Raw genomic sequence first — 17,200 nt, forward strand, 5'->3', positions numbered from 1 at the left:
ACATGTTGGGCCAGTAGAAGTGGTTGACTAGTCTCTCCCACGTCTTGGTTTGTCCCAAATGCCCAGCAAGGGGAATATCATGGGCTAAGGTCAGAATGAACTCTCTGAACTCCTGAGGCACTACCACTCTCCTAGTGGCACCAGGTTTGGGATCTCTTGCCTCGGTGTACAGGAGCCCATCTTCCCAATAGACCCTATGTGTTCCAGTTTTCTTGCCATTGGGCTCTTCAGCAGCTTGCTGCCTAAGGCCTTCAAGAGAGGGACAGGTTTCTTGCCCCTTACTCCCCTGCTCCATTGAGGGTCCCCCTGGGCCTAAGAGCTCAACCTGATAAGGTTCCAACTCCATAGGCTCAGTTCCCTCAGAGGGCAGAACTTCTTCCTGGGAAGAGAGGTTCTCTTTTTGTTGTTGTGTTGCAGCTGGTTTCCCAGCTGACTTTCCTTTTCTCTTGGTAGGCTGGGCCCTTTTTCCAGACTCCAGCTCTACTTTTTCACCCTGAGCCTTGCACTGTGCCCTTGTCTTGACACACACCAGTTCAGGGATACCCAGCATGGCTGCATGGGTTTTCAGTTCTACCTCAGCCCATGCTGAGGACTCCAGGTCATTTCCAAGCAAACAGTCTACTGGGATATTTGAGGAGACCACCACCTGTTTCAGGCCATTGACCCCTCCCCACTCTAAAGTTACCACAGCCATGGGATGTACTTTAGTCTGATTGTCAGCGTTGGTGACTGGATAAGTTTGTCCAGCCAGGTATTGACCAGGGGAAACCAGTTTCTCTGTCACCATAGTGACACTGGCACCTGTATCCCTCAGGCCTTCTACACTTGTCCCATTAATTAAGAGCTGCTGCCTGTATTTTTGCATGTTAGGAGGCCAGGCAGCCAGTGTGGCTAAATCCACCCCACCCTCAGAGACTAATGTAGCTTCAGTGTGACACCTGATTTGCTCTGGGCACACTGTTGATCCCACTTGGAGACTGGCCATTCCAGTGTTAGCTGGAGTGGAGTTAGAAGTGGTACTTTTCTTGGGACAGGCCTTGTCTCCAGTTTGGTGTCCAGGCTGATTACAGCTACGACACCAGGCCTTTTTGGGATCAAAGTTTTTACCCTTGTACCCAAAATTGTTTTGTGACGAGGCTCTGGGCCGACCCTCCTGTGCAGGTTTTTGGGGGCCTGAAGAAGACTCTTTACTATTTTTGTTTTTGGATGTCTCAACACTCTTCCCCTGGGGAGGCTTTGTGACCCCTTTCTTTTGGTCACCCCCTGTGGAAGTCTTGGTCACCCTAGTCTTGACCCAATGGTCCGCCTTCTTTCCCAATTCTTGGGGAGAAATTGGTCCTAGGTCTACCAGATGCTGATGCAGTTTATCATTTGAACAATTACCTAATAGGTGTTCTTTCACAAATAAATTGTACAGCCCATCATAATTATTTACACCACTGCCTTGAATCCAACCATCCAGTGTTTTCACTGAGTAGTCCACAAAATCAACCCAGGTCTGGCTCGAGGTTTTTTGAGCCCCCCTGAATCTAATTCTATACTCCTCAGTGGAGAATCCAAAGCCCTCAATCAGGGTTCCCTTCATGAGGTCATAAGATTCTGCATCTTTTCCAGAGAGTGTGAGGAGTCTATCCCTACACTTTCCAGTGAACATTTCCCAAAGGAGAGCACCCCAGTGAGATTTGTTCACTTTTCTGGTTACACAAGCCCTCTCAAAAGCTGTGAACCATTTGGTGATGTCATCACCATCTTCATATTTAGTTACAATCCCTTTAGGGATTTTCAACATGTCAGGAGAATCTCTGACCCTAGTTATGTTGCTGCCACCATTGATGGGTCCTAGGCCCATCTCTTGTCTTTCCCTTTCTATGGCTAGGATCTGTCTTTCCAAAGCCAATCTTTTGGCCATCCTGGCTAACTGGATGTCCTCTTCACTGGAGTTATCCTCAGTGATTTCAGAGATGTTGGTCTCTCCTGTGAGGGAAACAGCATCTCTGACTAGTATATTTGGAGTCAGGGCTTGGGCAGCCCTGTTCTCCCTAAGTAGGACTGGAGGGGGGGGGGGATTCTCCTCCAAGTCACTATCTTCATCCTCTGTGTTGCCATTCTCAGAGGGGTTGGCCTTTTCAAACTCTGCCAAAAGCTCCTGGAGCTGTAGTTTGGAAGGTCTGGGGCCCATTGTAATTTTCTTTATTTTGCAGAATGACCTTAGCTCCCTCATCTTAAGATGGAGGTAAGGTGTGAGGTCGAGTTCCTCCACATTCATCTCTGCACTAGACATTATGGGGGTCATTCTGACCTTGGCAGTAAAAGGCGCTTACCGCCGGTCAGAAGCCCGCCATAACACCGCCGCGGTCGCGGTAAACCGCCACGGTCATTCTGACCCGCAACTGGCAAACCGCCAAAAACCCGACATCAACAAAAGTCCGCCATACCAAAGGTCAGCGGGAAACTGGCGATGACCAAACCTCCACCGTCACGCCAACAGAAATACCCCCATACCATTCCAACCCACAAATCCCCGCAGCGGTCTTTCAACCGCGGTATTCCATTGGCGGTACACACCGCCGCCGTCAAAATACACACACCTTCACAAAACACATCCACATTGGATAATTCAAAATACACACACCTGAGACACATACACACACAACTCCCACACACCTAATTAAATATAAAACACACACCCACATCACCCACAAACCCCTACGACCACAATTGCGACTGAAGGACAGAGAGAGATAGCACAGAATAGAGTACACCATCACACAGAGGCAAATCACAACATCACCTACACAATATCCACGCACAAAACACCACACACCACCGCACTCACCACACTCTACAACACATACACCACCCCTCACCTCATCCACACCACCCCATGGCACCCCAAAGACACCCCAGGTTCTCTGACGCAGAACTCAGGGTATGGTGGAGGAAATCATCAGGGTAGAGCCCCAGCTCTTCGGGACACAGGTGCAGCACACCACCATTGCCAGGAAGATGGAGCTATGGCAAAGAATAGTGGACAGGGTCAACGCTGTGGGACAGCATCCACGAAATCGGGACGACATCAGGAAGCGGTGGAACGACCTACGGGGGAAGGTGCGTTCCATGGTATCAAGGCACAACATTGCGGTGCAGAAGACTGGCGGCGGACCCCCATCTACTCCCCCAGAATTCACAGCATGGGAGGAGGAAGTCTTGCACATCCTGCATCCTGAGGGCCTCGCAGGAGTAGGCGGAGGAATGGACTCTGGTAAGTCAAATCTTCACTACTTCATTCCCCCCACCCCACCTGCATGCCAAATCATACCCCCACCCTCACCCCCACCCCCATCACACCAACTCCTTGCTAATGGCTCACCATCACAACCCACCCATCCCAAAACCTAGCCCTGCATGCCTCCCCAAAGCATGGACACCCATCACCAAAGCATGCCCACTGCACACACCCATCACCCCCACAAGCCACCGTCACAAAAGCCCCCACAAGGGAATGCCAGCACTGGGGGACACGGCCACCCACCCATTACACGAAATGGCACACACAGAAGCAATAACCATACTCTTATACCCCTGCAGGACCCGAACGCCACCACACCGCCACGCAGGGTCCAGAGATGTCCATCCCACCCCCAGAAGAGGCCCCCAGTGATGACAGCAGCTCTGTCTCCCTGGACCCAGATGACCAGCCCGGCCCATCGGGGACCTCGGGACAGTCGGTTCCCCACAGACAGCCACAGGCTACAGCAGACCTAACCCCCTATGGGAACACCAGCACAGCTCCCACCCAGCGGGCCCATGCCTCTGTCTCCAGGACACGTCAATCAGCGGTGTGTCCACCACTGCAGGGCACCCAGGTTGACCCACCACCCCAACAACAACAGGGACCTGGGGGCAGTGGTAGTGGGCACACGGTCCAGGGGACAGAGGCCCAGGGAAACAGGGGAACTGGGAGGGCTGCTGTGCGACGGGGGGGACAGGCCCAGGGAACCCACTCTCCAAGAGGCCCTCTCCTCCATCATGGGAGCATACCACCGCTCCCAGGAGACGATGGCTACGGTACTGGCGAGGTTCCAGGAGATCCAGGTACTGCAGGAGGAACAGTACATGGGGTTCAGAGAGGAACTGAGAAACATTAGTTCCGCAATGGGGACCATCGTAGTGGCCCTTAACCAGATAGTCACCACATTGCGGGACCATGTGGCACCACAAAGGGCCCCTGTCACTAGCATGGACCAGGAACAGCCTACTACCTCCGCCGGCGCTAGTGGACAGGAGGCCCCCACACAACGACAGGCCACCAGAACCCCACCTCCTGCAGAAGAAGAACCACCCCGCAAGCGGAACCTGAGATCTCACAAGAAGACAGAGTAGGATGCCAAGAACCCCGCCAGCAAACGATACCCCCTGATGTCATCCCACGGTCCCACATTGTCACCCTGTCCAAACTGAAACTGCCCCTGCTCCATCCTTCCACAGGCATATGGACAATGCACCTGTGAGACTGAAAATCTGGACTCTGCCATGGACATTACTCCACCATCACCCATCACCATTTTACAATCATGTTCCTAAATTTAGCACTTTAATAAAATCACTTATTGCACTTAAAAATTCTGGAGTTTGCCTGTATTTTGAACAAATGTATTAGACATAACGGTGCCAAAATGTTCAGTTACAATGTGATGACAACATACCACTGTCACACAGCTGTAGTCCATGGGCAAACAAAGCAGAGGTCACGCAGTGGGGCCCACAGCTCTGAAAACGGAAGGGAAAGTCACAACTCAGTTAACAGGAACTGGGGGGAAACACAGACAGTAGAGAGGCAGGAGACTTTAAGTAAATGTAAAATGGCGGGGTTGATTCGTACCTGTGTGCTACTGAAAATACTGTTGTATCACTGTGTCCCTGTTGTCTGTGTCGTCCCCTTCGTCTTCCTCCTCTTCACTCTCCACAGGCTCCACAGCTGCTACAACACCACCATCTGGACCATCCTCCTGCAGGAAAGGCACCTGGCGTCGCAAAGCCAGGTTGTGAAGCATACAGCAGGCCACGATGATATGGCACACCTTCTTTGGTGAGTACATTAGGGATCCACCAGTCATATGCAGGCACCTAAACCTGCCTTCAGGAGGCCGAAGGTTCTTTCTATAATCCTCCTAGTACGCCCATGGGCCTCATTGTAGCGTTCCTCTGCCCTTGTCCTGGGATTCCTCACTGGGGTAAGTAGCCACGACAGGTTGGGGTAACCAGAGTCACCTATTAGCCACACACGGTGTCTCTGTAGCTGTTCCATCACATAAGGGATGCTGCTATTTCGCATGATGTATGCGTCATGCACTGACCCAGGGAACTTTGCATTTACATGGGAGATGTACTGGTCAGCCAAACAGACCACCTGGACATTCATCGAATGATAACTTTTTCTGTTCCTGTACACCTGCTCACTTCCACTGGGGGGAACCAAAGCCACATGAGTCCCATCAATGGCACCAATGATGCTGGGGATGTGTCCAAGGGCATAGAAATCACCCTTCACTGTAGCCAAATCGCCCACCTCAGGGAAAACAATGTAGCTCTGCATGTATTTCATCAGGGCAGACAACACTCTGGACAAAACCTTAGAAAACATAGGCTGGGACATCCCTGATGATATGGCCACTGTTGTTTGGAATGATCCACTTGCCAAAAAATGGAGTACTGACAGAACCTGCACCAGAGGGGGAATCCCTGTGGGTTGGCGAATGGGGGACATCAGGTCTGGCTCCAGCTGGGCACACAGTTCCTGTATAGTGGCTCGGTCAAGTCTGTATGTTAGTATGACATGTCTTTCTTCCATTGTCGACAGGTTCACCAGCGGTCTGTACACTGGAGGATTCCTCCATCTCCTCGCAAGTCCCAGCGGACGGTGCCTAGGAAGAACAACATGGAGCACAGAGTCAAGCAACCCACAGGTACGTAACCACAGCTTGCACAGTCCAAGATTCGCTATGCATTGAATGGCTTGTATGAGTGGCAATGCAAGGCCTAGGCCTGTGTGACGCAGTAGAAATTAAGCCATGTGGGCCCTTGAAATGGCGGCTGCCTGACCTGTGAAGTGTGACAATGGGATGTGAGGTCAATGCGCTGGCGTGGCACACCGTGGCGGTAGGCGGTCGAAGACCGCGGCGCAAAGCCGCATTGGTTAACATTGAACCCTATGGGTCTCAGGAGCCAACGACGATGTGCGCCGGCGGTCGCGGTACGCACCGCCGCGGTACGCACCGCCGCGGGCGTGACCTCCATTTTCTATCTGATTAATCACTCGAGACCTGATCATCCACAGGAGAGGACCTATACTGCAAGTGCTGCTGTGACCTCGGTCTGGAAGAGACAATGGCTCATGCGACTGGGGAAAGGGCCCCTGCCTTCACATCTGAGGAATTGGAGAAACTTGTTGATGGGGTCCTCCCCCAGTATGCGCTACTCTACGGTCTTCCAGACCAACAGGTAAGTACACAGGGAGCACGTTGTATGGGCTATGCCTGTGTTGAGTGGGGTGGATGTAAGATGGTGGGGAGGGGAGTGAATGAGGAATGCAACGCACGACAGATGAGAGCATGTGCCACATGGCAAGGTTGGGGAGGGAGGGCCACTCTTATCGACCATGCAGAAAAGTGATGATATTTCTTTTCCCACCCTGTACATGTCACACAGGTCAGCGCCCATCAGAAGATTGACATTTGGTGTGCCATCGCCAAGGACGTCCGGGCCCTGGGGGTCCACAACAGGCGGGGCAGCCACTGCCGCAAGAGGTGGGAGGACATCTGCCGCGGGAGCAGAAAGACCGCCGAGGCTCTGCTGGGGATGGCCTCCCAACCTAGGAGGGGTGCCACACGGCAATTGACCCCCCTGATGTCCCGGATCCTGGCGGTGGCCTACCCCGATTTGGATTGGCGCTTGAGGACATCACAGCAGACACAAGGGGGTGAGTATCAGCACATTCTGCTATATTAGCGCACAGTGGAGGTGTCTGGGTGGGGGAGGAGGGCTGTGGCTATCTCTAGGCCAGGGCGGTTTCTGTAGGCTAGGCCCCTCCGTAAGGCATGGCCCTGTGCCCCCACCCCCCACCTCTGTAGGGTGCTAAGTACAGCTATCCATGGCCCGGGCTCACCAATGTGTGCATTTGTCGTCCATAGACTTGTAGGCCAAGTCACAATAATTGAGTAGTGTACCCCGAGTGCGCGGCGTAGTGCAGGGGGCTTCTGTGTCTGTCCTCTCCGCCAACGGTGTCGCAAATGCATGCACTTAACATGTCTTTCTTTCTTCTCCCCCCCTTCTGTTTGGTTTTCCTGTTCATGTGTGCCTGAGCATCATCAGGCGGAGGAGAAGTGGAATCGGCGCACGAGGGAGCTGCATCTCACATGGCCCCGGAGGGCCATGCAACCGACTCCGAGTACACCAGTGAGACGGAGGGCGAGGGGAGCTCCACAACGGGGATCCGTGGAGACGTCAGCGACACGTCCTTGGAAGGGAGCTCCCTTCTGGTGGCGGCAACATCCGTGCCCATCGCAACAACAGGTACAGCCGCCACCCAGCGCACCAGCTCCACCCTCCCAGCAGCCCCTCAGCCTTCGCCCCGTGCCCGCTTGGCCAGGAAGCCGGGCATCCCCTTCGCCCCAGGCACCTCAGGCCCTGCCCCAGTTACCCCTGCTGCCCTCAGTGCGGAGATCATTGACCTCCTCAGGACGCTCATTGTTGGGCAGTCTACCCTTTTGAATGCCTTCCAGGGGGTAGAAAGGGAGGTGCATCGGAGCAATGCATACCTGGAGGGCATTCATTCGGGTCAGGCTGCCCATCAGCGATCATTCAACGCTCTGGCCTCAGCACTGACGGCAGCCATTGTCCCTGTCTCCAGCCTCCCTCCTCCAACTCCCTCCACCCAGTCCCAATACCCTGTTCCTCTGCCTATCCCAGACATACCTACAGACCAGCCTGCACACACATCAACACCCAAGGGCAGCTCATCCAGACATAAGCACCACAGATCACACAAGCATTCACACAAGCAACATCCACATGCAGACATGCCAACAGCCACTGCCTCCTCTGTGTCCCCCTCCTCCTCGTCTCCCTCCTCCCTCCCTGTGACGTCTCCACTCACACCTGCATGCACACCACCATCAGCCAGTACGTCCATCACCACCACACCCACCAGAACAGTCCGCACACGTGCAGTCACCACCCCCACTGCCATTTACACGTCCCCTGTGTCCTCTCCCAGTGTGTCTGTCACCCCCACTTCCAAACCACACAAACGCAGGCAGCCACCCACCCAACAGCCATCCACCTCACGACAGCCTCCGTCACAAGCACCTGCACCCAAAGACAGCACACTTGACTCTCCTACAACCACATCCTCTTCCTCACCTCCCATACCCACTGCACCTACCCTTCCCATTGCTCCTAAAAAGTTGTTCCTCACCAAAATTAACCTCTTTGCATCACCTGACCCACCCCCTCCATCTCGTAAGAGTCCAAACAGCACCTCAGCCACCACAAGCCCTGCACCTACTAGGACCATCGTTCAGGGCTATTGGAGTCCACCAGCTCCTAGGGCAGGAACATCGCCAGCAGCAAGGGGACAGCCAGCCCACCCCCTGAGAAAAGAACCAAGAAAGGGAAGGGCCGGCGCGACAGACCTGAGACGGCTGCCCCCAAGGACACCACCCTTGCACCGTCACCTGGCACATCCCCAAAGGGAGGCAAGGGCCCCAGAGATTCGCCGAAGGAGGGCAAGGGCAGCAGGGCGGACAAGTCCGGCAGCAGGCGAGCTGCCCAGGAGGGCCCCACCAGCCCCATTTGGGGTGTGACAGAGGACACCCACGGGCCCAGGACTCCAGCACAGGAGGGCCCCGCAAGCGAAAGGTCGGATGGCGACTGAGCGGGATTTCTTGGCCAGATCTGGTTCCCTAGGAACACAAGACAAGCACCGCTGAACAGGGCCCCGCCGTGAGAAGCACCGCTGAACAGGGCCCCGCCGTGAGAAGCACTGCTGAACAGGGCCCGCCGTGAGAAGCACCGCTGAACAGGGCCCCGCCGTGACAGGCACCGCTGAACAGGGCCCCGCCGTGAGAAGCACCGCTGAACAGGGCCCCGCCGTGACAGGCACCGCTGAACAGGGCCCCACCGTGAGAAGCACCGCTGAACAGGGCCCCGCCGTGAGAAGCACCGCTAAACAGGGCCCCGCCGTGAGAAGCACCGCTAAACAGGGCCCCGCCGTGAGAAGTACCGCTGAACAGGGCCCTGCCGTGAGAAGCACCGCTGAACAGGGCCCCGCCGTGACAGGCACCGCTGAACAGGGCCCTTCCTGTCAAGCACCGCTCCGCTGGGCCCTTCATCTCAAGCACCGCTCCGCTGGGCCCTTCATCTCAAGCACCGCTCCGCTGGGCACCGCCGTCTCTGCACCGCTCCGCTGGGCCCTTCCTGTCAAGCACCGCTCCGCTGGGCCTTTCATCTCAAGCACCGCTCCGCTGGGCCCTTCATCTCAAGCACCGCTCCGCTGGGCACTGCCGTCTCTGCACCGCTCCGCTGGGCCCTTCCTGTCAAGCACCGCTCCGCTGGGCCCTTCATCTCAAGCACCGCTCCGCTGGGCACCGCCGTCTCTGAACTGCTCCACTGGGCCCTTCATCTCAAGCACCGCTCCGCTGGGCCCTTCCTGTCAATCATCGCTCCGCTGGGCCCTTCATCTCAAGCACCGCTCCGCTGGGCCCTTCATCTCAAGCACCGCTCCGTTGGGCACCGCCGTCTCTGCACCGCTCCGCTGGGCCCTTCCTGTCAATCATCGCTCCGCTGGGCCCTTCATCTCAAGCACTGCTCCGCTGGGCACCGCCGTCTCTGCACCGCTCCGCTGGGCCCTTCCTGTCAAGCACTGCTCCGCTGGGCCCTTCATCTCAAGCACCGCTCTGCTGGGCACCGCCGTCTCTGAACTGCTCCGCTGGGCCCTTCCTGTCAAGCACCGCTCCGCTGGGCCCTTCATCTCAAGCACCGCTCCGCTGGTCACCGCCGTCTCTGAACTGCTCCGCTGGGCCCTTCCTGTCAAGCACCGCTGGCCCATTGGCAGGGCCGGATCTGTGTCGGGCAGGGCTTCACGAAGCACTCTGGCCAACATGCCTCCTCCATAACCAGTGGAGTCTGTAATCCACCTGATGGACTGTGGCTTTGCACTCCCCAGGATGGTACAGTGGGCAATCCACCCACTGTAGAGACTTGCGAGACTGTGGCTTTGCACTCCCCAGGATGGTACAGTGGGCAATCCACCCACTGTAGAGACTTGAGAGACTGTGGCTTTGCACTCCCCAGGATGGTACAGTGGGCATGGAGGCCCATCGTGGATCTGACGTCGTGGACTCATGTGGCTGAGGTGCCCCCTCTTCCCTTCCCCCTGAGGTGCCTGTCGTTTTATTATCGGATGCCCCAGCAGGGTTCTCTCCAATGGAATCGGGTCTCGTGTGTGGGCTTTGCCCATGTGTTTATGCACATTGGCCCACGAACAATGGAATGTTGCCAATATGTGCCGGACTTTTGGACTATGTATATGTTGTTCATGTTGTAATATATTTATTTTATAGATTTCATATTTCACTTAACTTAAAATATGCTATAATATACTTTAATTTTAATTATCTTTTTATTTTGTCTTTGCATTATTCCAGGGGGGTTTGGTGGGTGTCACTCTGACTTGTTGCTCGGCATTGGTGTGTAGGGATTTGGGGGGGGTGTGTCGCGTATGTGTGTGCCCGTAACCTTTTCTCCTCCCCCCTCCCCTGTGTCGTAGGTGCAGTACTCACCATTGTCGTCTGCGCCGGCGTTCGTGCTCCTGGTAGAAGAGCAGGTAGACAATAGCTGGTAGGATGTTTAATTCGGGTTCCATGCTGTCCAGATTCCTCGTGGAGTGTATAGAGGTGAGCGTTTTCCCGTTCGTGGTCTGTTTCCGCCGTGTTTTTATCGGCGGGGCTCCCGCCCCGGAAAAGGTGGCGGATTGGTGGGTCGTGATAGTGTGGGCGGTACATTGTCTGCCGCCTGTCTGTTGGCGGTGACCACCGCGCTGTTTGTTTGTCCCGCCGTGGCGGACGGAGTGTTAAAGTGGCGGGATGTGTTGGCGGTTCCCGCCAGGGTCAGAATTCCATTTTTTTTTACCGCCTGCCTGTTTGCGGGTTGGCTGTCGCTTTAACACCGACCGCCAGGGTTGGAATGACCCCCTATGTTTCTAAAAGTTGGAATACTTTTTAAGAATCTAAAACTAGTTCTAGGTTCTAATTCAAACTTTCACAAAATTTTAAACTCTAAAAGAAATGCTAAACAGGGACTAACACAAGGCCCTAGCAGGACTTTTAAGGAATTTAGAAAAATAGTTCAAATTGCAAAAATCTATTTCTAATGACAATTTTTGGAATTTGTTGTGTGATCAGGTATTGGCTGAGTAGTCCAGCAAATGCAAAGTCTTGTACCCCACCTCTGATCCACCAATGTAGGAAGTTGCCTCTGTATGTGCTATTTCAAAGTAAGGAATAGCATGCACAGAGTCCAAGGGTTCCCCTTAGAGGTAAGATAGTGGCAAAAAGAGATAATACTAATGCTCTATTTTGTGGTAGTGTGGTCGAGCAGTAGGCTTATCAAAGGAGTAGTGTTAAGCATTTGTTGTACATACACACAGGCAATAAATGAGGAACACACACTCAGAGACAAATCCAGGCCAATAGGTTTTGTTATAGAAAAATATATTTTCTTAGTTTATTTTAAGAACCACAGGTTCAAATTCTACATGTAATATCTCATTTGAAAGGTATTGCAGGTAAGTACTTTAGGAACTTTGAATAATCACAATAGCATATATACTTTTTACATAAAACACATATAGCTATTTCAAAAGTGGACACTGCAATTTTCAACAGTTCCTGGGGGAGGTAAAGTAATGGTAGTTCTTGCAGGTAAGTAAACCACCTACGGGGTTCAAATTGGGGTCCAAGGTAGCCCACCGTTGGGGGTTCAGAGCAACCCCAAAGTCACCACACCAGCAGCTCAGGGCCGGTCAGGTGCAGAGTTCAAAGTGGTCCCCAAAACGCATAGGCTTCAATGGAGAAGGGGGTGCCCCGGTTCCAGTCTGCCAGCAGGTAAGTACCCGCGTCTTCGGAGGGCAGACCAGGGGGGTTTTGTAGGGCACCGGGGGGGACACAAGTCCACACAGAAAGTACACCCTCAGCAGCGCGGGGGCGGCCGGGTGCAGTGTGCAAACAAGCGTCGGCTTTGTAATAGGTTTCAATGGGAGACCAAGGGGTCTCTTCAGGGGTGCAGGCAGGCAAGGGGGGGGCTCCTCGGGGTAGCCACCACCTGGGCAAGGGAGAGGGCCTCCTGGGGGTCACTCCTGCACTGGAGTTCCGATCCTTCAGGTGCTGGGGGCTGCGGGTGCAGGGTCGTTTCCAGCCGTCGGGATTTTAGAGTCAGGCAGTCGCGGTCAGGGGGAGCCTCGGGATTCCCTCTGCAGGCGTCGCTGTGGGGGCTCAAGGGGGACAACTTTTGTTACTCACAGTCTTGGAGTCGCCTGGGGGTCCTCCCTGTAGCGTTGTTTCTTCACCAGTCGAGTCGGGGTCGCCGGGTGCAGTGTTGCAAGTCTCACGCTTCTTGCTGGGATTGCAGGGGTCTTTAAATCTGCTCCTCTGGAAACAAAGTTGCAGTCTTTTTTGAACAGGGCCGCTGTCCTCAGGAGTTTCTTGGTCTTTTGGAAGCAGGGCAGTCCTCTGAGGATTCAGAGGTCGCTGGTCCTGGGGAAAGCGTTGCTGGAGCAGGTTTCTTCTGAAGGAGGGAGACAGGCCGGTAGGGCTGGGGCTAAAGCAGTTGGTGTCTTCTTCTTCTCCTCAGGGGTTTTTCAGCTCAGCAGTCCTCTTCTTCGTAAGTTGCAGGAATCTAAATTCTTAGGTTCAGGGGAGCCCTTAAATACTAAATTTAAGGATGTGTTTAGGTCTGGGGGTTAGTAGCCAATGGCTACTAGCCCTGAGGGTGGGTACACCCTCTTTGTGCCTCCTCCCAAGGGGAGGGGGTCACATTCCTATCCCTATTGGGGGAATCCTCCATCTGCAAGATGGAGGATTTCTAAAAGTTAGAGTCACTTCAGCTCAGGACACCTTAGGGGGTGTCCTGACTGGCCAGTGACTCCTCCTTGTTATTCTCATTATTTCCTCCGGCCTTGCCGCCAAAAGTGGGGCCGTGGCCGGAGGGGGCGGGCAACTCCACTAGCTGGAGTGCCCGGTGGTGCTGGAACAAAGGGGGTGAGCCTTTGAGGCTCACCGCCAGGTGTTACAGCTCCTGCCTGGGGGAGGTGATAGCATCTCCACCCAGTGCAGGCTTTGTTACTGGCCACAGAGTGACAAAGGCACTCTCCCCATGTGGCCAGCAACATGTCTTGAGTGTGGCAGGCTGCTAAAGCCAGTCAGCCTACACGGGTAGTTGGTTAAGGTTTCAGGGGGCACCTCTAAGGTGCCCTCTGGGGTGTATTTTACAATAAAATGTACACTGGCATCAGTGTGCATTTATTGTGCTGAGAAGTTTGATACCAAACTTCCCAGTTTTCAGTGTAGCCATTATGGTGCTGTGGAGTTCGTGTTTGACAGACTCCCAGACCATTTACTCTTAAGGCTACCCTGCAGTTACAATGTCTAAGGTTTGGCTTAGACACTGTAGGGGCACAGTGCTCATGCACTGGTGCCCTCACCTATGGTATAGTGCACCCTGCCTTAGGGCTGTAAGGCCTGCTAGAGGGGTGACTTATCTATACTGCATAGGCAGTGTGAGGTTGGCATGGCACCCTGAGGGGAGTGCCATGTCGACTTACTCGTTTTGTCCTCACCAGCACACACAAGCTGGCAAGCAGTGTGTCAGTGCTGAGTAAGGGGTCCCCAGGGTGGCATAAGATATGCTGCAGCCCTTAGAGGAGACCTTCCCTGGCATCAGGGCCCTTGGTACCAGGGGTACCAGTTACAAGGGACTTAACTGGATGCCAGGGTGTGCCAATTGTGGAAACAAAAGTACAGGTTAGGGAAAGAACACTGGTGCTGGGGCCTGTTTAGCAGGCCTCAGCACACTTTCAATTCAAAACATAGCATCAGCAAAGGCAAAAAGTCAGGGGGTAACCATGCCAAGGAGGCATTTCCTTACACTGACCCAGACAGGGAATCCACAAACAAGCAGAGTCACATAATGGTTTAAGCAAGAAAATTCCTACTTTCTAAAAGTGGCATTTTCAAACTAACAATTTAAAATCACTAAAATATGTATTTTCAAATTTGAGTTCAGAGACCCCAAACTACATTTTTCTGTCTGCTCCCAAAGGGAATCTCCACTGTAAAGTTATTTAAAGGCAGCTCCCATGTTAACCTATGAGAGAGATAGGCCTTGTGACACTGAAGACTGAATTTAGCAGTATTTCACTGTTAGGACATGTAACACACATCAGTACATGTTCCACCTTTAACACACCTAGGGCCTACCTTAGGGGTGCCTTACAAGTGTGAAAAAATAAAGTTTAGGCCTGGCAAGTGGGTACACTTACCAAGTTGAATTGGCAGTTTAAAACTGCACACACAGACACTGCAGTGGCAGGTCTGAGTCATATTTACAGGGCTACTCATGTGGGTCCATTTGATCTACAGGTCCTGGGCACCTCTAGTGCACTTTATTAGGGATTTACCAGTAAATCAAGTATGCAAATCATGGATAAGCCAGTTACACATACAATTTACATAGTAGCACTTGCATTTTAGCACTAGTTAGCTGTGGTAAAGTGCCCAGAGTATCAAAAACAGCAAAAACTGAGTCCAGCACACATCAACAACCTGGGAAGCAGAGGCAAAACGCCAGGGGAGACCAAGCCAAGGATGCCAAGTCTAACACTCCTGCATTATGTTATTTTCAAGAACAACTGAGCATAACTGTTTAAACAATAGACATTGCATAAGCTGGGCTTTGCTTCTCATTAGAAAGAAATCTGAAGAAAGTTCACATTAGAAAACATGAATTCATACTTTTAACTGACTGCAAAATGTAAGCCCTGTAGGCCTCAGTTATGCTAACGGAAGAAAATCTAAAATGCAATTGATTTATACTTGTTAATAATACACAAAACATATGCAGACTTAAAAATTCATACTTAATAATATTTCATCATTGTTAATAATATATTTCAGTTACATTGGAAAAGATTTGCTTTGCATTACATTAGGTACAACAGAGAACTGCATTTTTCTTACTTGCGCATATTTTCAAAGTCAGTAATCTTTCACTAAACACAAGAAATGCAAATTTGTTTAGATGTATGCTATTAGATTAGAGTCGAAATTACATTTTACCATCAACTTTAACCTTCTAACATGTGATTTAATTGAAAAGGCACATATGTCAAACTAAAATGCAAGCAAATTGAACATTTAAAATGTGTGTAAGTGCGGATTTCTATGTTAGGTTTTCACTCATTAACGTTCATAAACTACACCTGTCACATTCTAAATACTTTAGTGACAGGAGGAACAGAGCTAAAATTTACGCTCTATCACTAGATTGCGGTGCAATGTAGAGTATTTGTATGTCTTCGGCATATTCTAGTGTGGCATGTTAGTCTTCCATGCATGTCGTGCACTGTGTGGTGTGTTGGGCTGTGCTTCTGCGACATAGTCCAATGAGGCAGGTGAACTGCCTTATTTTGGGATAGTAGTGTTGTGGTGGGACTCTTGCTCTAGGCAAGACTGCTGGTTTAGGGATGACAGCACTTCTGTTTGTAGGTGACTATGTCAATCCTACAACAAGTCGCAACTGTTGTCTCACAAGCAGTACCTCACTAAAAACCCAAACAGTAAAATGTAATTTCTGGCACCCTTAACGCATGGACTCTAGAGTGCGACAATTCAGGGTAGTCGTGGTTAAACAGGGATTACCCATTTCTCACATGAGGAATAACTCTCATTCACACACAGGCAATGAAAGAGATGCAGTAAAGTTTTCAATACGTTTTATTAACAAGACTGCAATCTACTGTAAAATGCATGAGCTGCAATTATTAGGATAAAAAAAATAACGCTACTGCCCCCTACCCTGCATCATGGTGTGCCATATTTTAAATACGGCGCACACATGGTGGCAGTAGGGGGGTGCTAAGGGGCGCAAGGAAAGTGCAGCAACACTTTTCTTAAATCCCAAAGTATTTACAATTTTCAATTGTACATTCATTTAACTGATCCATATATATATATCTATATCTATATATAGATATAGATATATATATATCTATATATAGATATATATGTATATATGTAGTGCTATAACATTTCCAACAATCTCAAAATGTGTACCAGCTGCGAATACACTTTTGATGTTCATGTTATGTAACAAACAAGTGAAACAATTGGTCAGTAAGTAAAAAATCGAAATTACAAAAATCTCACCACCTTTCGTCCACAGCTGGACGAGCCATGCAGGTTTCACAAGGCCTGAATAATAACGTGTTTTCTCACAACTTGATGTGGTTTTCTCATGCCAACACGTCTCACAAATGAATTTATTTCCTGAACCTACATGGGAATAGTCTATGAATGCTGGGAAATGAAATTATTCTGGGCTGCTTGCCGTGGGAAATATAAATAATTAGGAACACGTTCTCATTATAATTCATAGGAAACAAAAAATAAATGCGTTTTAAATTGAGATAATAATTTATCTGATTGGATTTTTTTTTGAGCCAACATCTATATCTAAAGTGCTAGAAAGTCAAGTTGCCAAGAAGACCTACAATCTGTATTTATTGAAGGAAAACCATGCCAATTCACGTTGCAGATTGAGAAATTTGGCAAGAATGATTCTGCGATTTATAACAGTACAAAGGACCTTCCAAAGAGTTGGGCCTTCAACTTGGAATGCACCCCCTTTGGTGTCTGACCTCATCTGAAGCAGACAACACCGCTCTCGAGCTCAAAATAGCACTCACCTGCACAGCTTTGGCGAGCTTTGGCGTCAGAATACTGAGGAAGCGACATAGTGAACCAATTTAATTCCACTGATGCAATATAATGTCTTAGTAATTACGCATGAAATTCTGTTTTCTTAAGCACTCGTTAAGTATCAGAAAATAGGAAGGGAATATCGGCGAGTTGCCAGAACAAATCTC

General features: G+C 51.4%; 1 protein-coding gene across 1 annotated transcript in view; it reads left to right on the forward strand.

The window, feature by feature from the left end:
• The window catches only part of LOC138282493 (chloride channel protein C-like), an 858,631-nt gene that overhangs the window by 602,734 nt on the left and 238,697 nt on the right, over positions 1 to 17,200 (forward strand). The window lies entirely within an intron of this gene.

Source organism: Pleurodeles waltl, chromosome 2_2 (genome assembly GCF_031143425.1).
Source record: "Pleurodeles waltl isolate 20211129_DDA chromosome 2_2, aPleWal1.hap1.20221129, whole genome shotgun sequence".
NCBI lineage: Eukaryota > Metazoa > Chordata > Amphibia > Caudata > Salamandridae > Pleurodeles > Pleurodeles waltl.